Source organism: Pteropus alecto, unplaced genomic scaffold (assembly GCF_000325575.1).
Source record: "Pteropus alecto unplaced genomic scaffold, ASM32557v1 scaffold213, whole genome shotgun sequence".
Taxonomy (NCBI): domain Eukaryota; kingdom Metazoa; phylum Chordata; class Mammalia; order Chiroptera; family Pteropodidae; genus Pteropus; species Pteropus alecto.
Genome location: NW_006434829.1, coordinates 6,303,378 through 6,307,517, shown reverse-complemented (window position 1 = coordinate 6,307,517; position 4,140 = coordinate 6,303,378). Strand labels below are relative to the sequence as shown.

At 58.4% G+C, this 4,140-nt stretch overlaps 1 protein-coding gene across 1 annotated transcript in view; it reads right to left on the bottom strand.

The window, feature by feature from the left end:
* The window catches only part of SH2B3 (SH2B adaptor protein 3), a 35,929-nt gene extending 31,795 nt beyond the window's left edge, over window positions 1–4,134 (bottom strand). Inside the window, exon 1 of the mRNA XM_015587907.1 lies at window positions 4,067–4,134. The gene's annotated coding sequence lies outside the window, so the exon portion shown is untranslated. The remainder of the gene's footprint in view (window positions 1–4,066) is intronic.
* Between the last annotated feature and the right edge of the window lie 6 nt (window positions 4,135–4,140).

The window sequence follows — 4,140 nt, the reverse complement described above, 5'->3', positions numbered from 1 at the left end:
GAACCATTCCCAAGAATAGGCAGCACACTCCAAACCCCACCCCCTTCTCTCCCAGCATGTGACTGCATTTAACTGCCCCTGGGTTGAGAGAGAAGAGTGAGACCCAACAAGGAGAACCACTCCAGTGAGCACCCACCCCCCCAGTGGTGCTGCTTTGGGGGCTTCAGGAGGGGTGTGCTCAAGCCCACCCACTCCTGTGCCTCTGCCCACACTCATCATCCTCTCTGGACTCCTCCTGTGAGATGACACCAGAGTGCCAGCTCTCGAAGGACAAATTCCGTGCCAAAGACCCGCTGGTGTCCACTTCCCCTGATCGCATTTTCAGTCCCCACCCCCGACAGCCGCCAAAAGCCAGCCCTCCCCCCACCCCGCCTTAGGCGCCCTGTGAGTCAGCTCCCGGTGAGCAGGGCACAGACTTCCTCCCTCCCAGGCCTCCCTGGGGACACATGGGGCAGCAGCAGGCTCCCCCTGGCCAGCCAGGGTGGGGGCCCACATCCGGGCAGGCCCCCAGGGGCTCCAGGCCTGGCTCCTGAGGAAGCCTGCAGCCCATCCCCCATCACCGACCCCTGACGGGGTGGCGTGGGAGGAAAAATCTTCCAGCCATCTGCTCCGATGCCGGGTTTCCGGCCTGGGAGGGGCTGGGGGATGCCAGAAGGACCTGCTCTCCTGGGGAAGTGCCCCTTGCCCCTGCTGGGAGGAAAGACACTGGGCTGCTCAGCCCAGTGATGGCCAGTGGGACTCTAGAGCCTAGACCAAGGAATAATGGTCACCCAGGCACCAGGGCCCAAGTAAGTGGGTGTCCAGCTGTGGCCTTTGGACCTGCCTAGTCCCCTAGGGACCTCAGGCCCCCGGAAGCCAGGAAGCTGGGGCGCAGGGCTCCTGGGTCCAATTAGGCCTGACTCAGCGAGTGACCCCAGCTGAGTCACTTCCCCTGGGCGGCCTGCCCGCCTCAGTTTCCTCAGGGAGGACAGGAGCTGGGAACTGGGTCTGGCTGGGAAAGAGGAACTTGCATTACACCTCCAGACTCTTTGAGGCAGGCTTCTGAGGTCGGCAGGATGGAAGCGGCTTCCTGCCCCGCCCAGCCAAAGTGCTGGACACTAGGGGGTCCCCAAGGACGGTTTTCCCAGGAAACCTGGCAATTAAGTGCCAGGCCCCTCTGGGGCATTAACTAGGAGTAGCACTCACGCTTATTGAGCACTGACTGTATGCCAGGCACTGTGCATGCCTCTTCTCAAAACAACCTTATCTGTAGTCATTTGTACTCCCATATCATAAATGAGACCTGTGACTCAGAGAGGTTAAGGGACAAACCCAAGGTATGTAACACAGCTATAGCAATTATACCCAACATTCTGTGCCAGGATCATACACTTCGAATATGAGCTTACATTCGGCTCCTATACCCTGGAGAGAATGGGATTCTTGGCCCCCAATGGGCAGGTTAGACCCAGAGAAGTCAAGTAACTTGCCCAAGGCCTCACAGCGAGAAGCTGGCGGAGCCATTTGCTATCAGGGACAAGTGAGAACTTAATAAGAAAGGCCTCTCATTTAATAGTGCCACTTATTACTATCATCAGGTGCCAGGCCCAGCACTAAGTGCCTTATGTGCCCTGTCTCCACCACTCAAAATGTGTGGGATGGGCCCTAGAACAGGCAGCAGGAGGTCCCTCCAAGTGCCTTAAGCCCAGACCCTTTGCTGCCCTTGAAAAGGTTCCAGGAGGTAGTGTCCTGGGGTGGCACAGCTGAACCGACATCTAAGTAGCCCCATGGGCTGAACTACTTGAGGGCTACCCAGCGCCTGCTGGGCCCAGGCTACCACCGTATCTGGAGTGGTTCCCCGGAATCTGATTTGTATTAGAACGTTCTATGAGAGAAGGATCAGGGTTCAGAAAAATGGAGGTGGGGCGGGGAGACCCAGTAGGAAAACAAGCAGAGCTAACATCCACGACAAACAGGATAATACGAATCTCCCCGTTAGTACTGCTCCTGCTCCTGATCACCTTGTTCTAAACACTTGGTGAATTCCCTCATTTATTCTTCCAAAGACCCTAAGAAGTAGGTTCTATTATCAAACCCATTTGACATATGAGGAAACTGAGGCTGGATGGTTAAGCAAAGCTTTACAGCCAGGAAGCACCATGAGCTGATCCTGCCCAGGTCTTCAGAATTCTTCTCCCCAAGACTCAGGAAGCCCCAGAGCTGATCAGCGGCAAGAGCTCAATGTGTCAATTAATGAACATTCCACAGCCAGTAACAGAGACTCTGGTGATAAACCACCTCCACCTGTCACCGAACCCTTTCTCTGCCAGGCAGCAGGTGCTTCTCACACTGGCTCATTAAGTTTACCACAAACCTGCTATTACCCCATTTAACAAAATGGAAAACTGAGGTTTACGAGTCACTTGCCCCCACCCTCAGCTAGAAAGAGGCAGTGGGAGAACTGAACCTAAGCCTCCAGGACACTCCTCTGCCACTGCTGCTGAGCCCCTGACGGTCCCCAGATTCCAGCAGCTGATACTTCAGTCCAGCCCCTTCCCAGGCGACATCTCTGTGGCCCACAGGGACTCGGCAAGTTCGAGGAATGTTCACCCTTTGGCTCGGAAGGATTTTCCCTCCCAGAGGGGGGTTGTGGGAAAAGGCTCAGAAAAAAGTGTATTAAAAACCCTTCCAACTTCCCCAGTGGGCCTTGGCCTCTCACCCGCTGACCCCGGCCCGCCCAGGCGGGCCTCTGCCTGCTCTCCCCACAGTCAGGGCTGTGTCTCCAGCCCCCGCAGGCCCCCGGGAGCCTCCGGAGCTGTTTCCGCTCTGGCAGCCAGGTCAATGATGGGAAATCCAGACACGACTCTCGCCCACAACCCTGGAGACCCACGTGCCCACCGCCCTGGCAGGCGCGCGGAGGCTGGGCTGTGAATGGGGAGGCAGGACGAGCTAGCAGCCCCAGCTGAGCCTGGCAGCTGGCGGTGTCAGGGGATGCTCACCTCCCAGGCCAGGAGGGTACGAGTAAGATCTCAGTATCTCCTGCCTCCAAAGCTGCCAGGACCTCTGCTCTGAAGCCCCCTCCCCAAGCCCAATTTCACTTCCTCCCACTCAGTCCTGCCTGGCCATGCCCCTCCCTGGAGGCCCCCAGCTGCAGGCAATGACCTCCTCACCTACATCATCGCGGCCCGGGAATGGGGAAGAGAAACAGGAGAATGAGGAAACTAAAGAAATCAAGAAGCGGGACAGGCAGGCCGGCCGGCAGGCCCCTCCTCCCCAGTTCCTCAAATGCAGTCCCGGTCATTCCAAAAGCCCCGATGGCCAAAGAGGAAAGGGAGGGAGGGGATTTCTTCACCAGGCATTTAAGGCCTCTGAAATACCCTCCCAGCTTGCGGACCTATAAGTCCAGCGCACCGCATCTCGCTCCCCTTTTCTGGTGGGAGGACTCCCCTGGAGCCCCGGATCCTAGCTGTGAGGGTACTAGCCCATAGAGACCTGGGCTCTGGAACTGCCTTAACTGTTGTGAACCCCCAAATTCAGTGGCATGGGGCCCCTGACCCTGCCTACTCCCACGACGCGAGGGGTGGGGAGAGAGGCTTCCAAAATCGAGGTGTTACCCTCTCAGCCACATGGCCCGACTTGGGAGAGTGGGCAGGGAGCGGTGACTGCAGAGCTCTTCCATTCTCACAGCCTCAGTTTGACTGCTTTCACTTTCAAGGTTCCAAGCGTGATCCCTGACCCTTCCTCGGCAGGCGCAAGTTGAGGGAGACCGCTGCCCCGGATGGGCTGGGTCACTTTAAGAGCCGAACTGGGGGTGTTAGCCCGACCGTCTCTCGGCGCCTCCCCCACTACCTCAGCTACCCCCATTACATCCCCACCACGTGTGTGGGTGGGGGTGTCGCCGGGAGGGCATCGCAGGAGCTGAGGAAGGGTCACCCGGAACACCTCCATCTGAGTTAGCTGCTGGACAACATTTCAGGCTGCTGTGGGAAGGCGCAGACACTGGGCAGAACTGGACACGGGCCTCTTCTTCCCCCATTAAAGCCCTCTCTGTCTCGGAGGAGGGGGGCGCCGGGAAAGGCGGACTTACCTGAGAGAGAGGGGATCCGGGCCCGGCCGGCCCATGGCGTCGCGCGCCCCCGGCCGCCCGAAATCCCGAGGGGG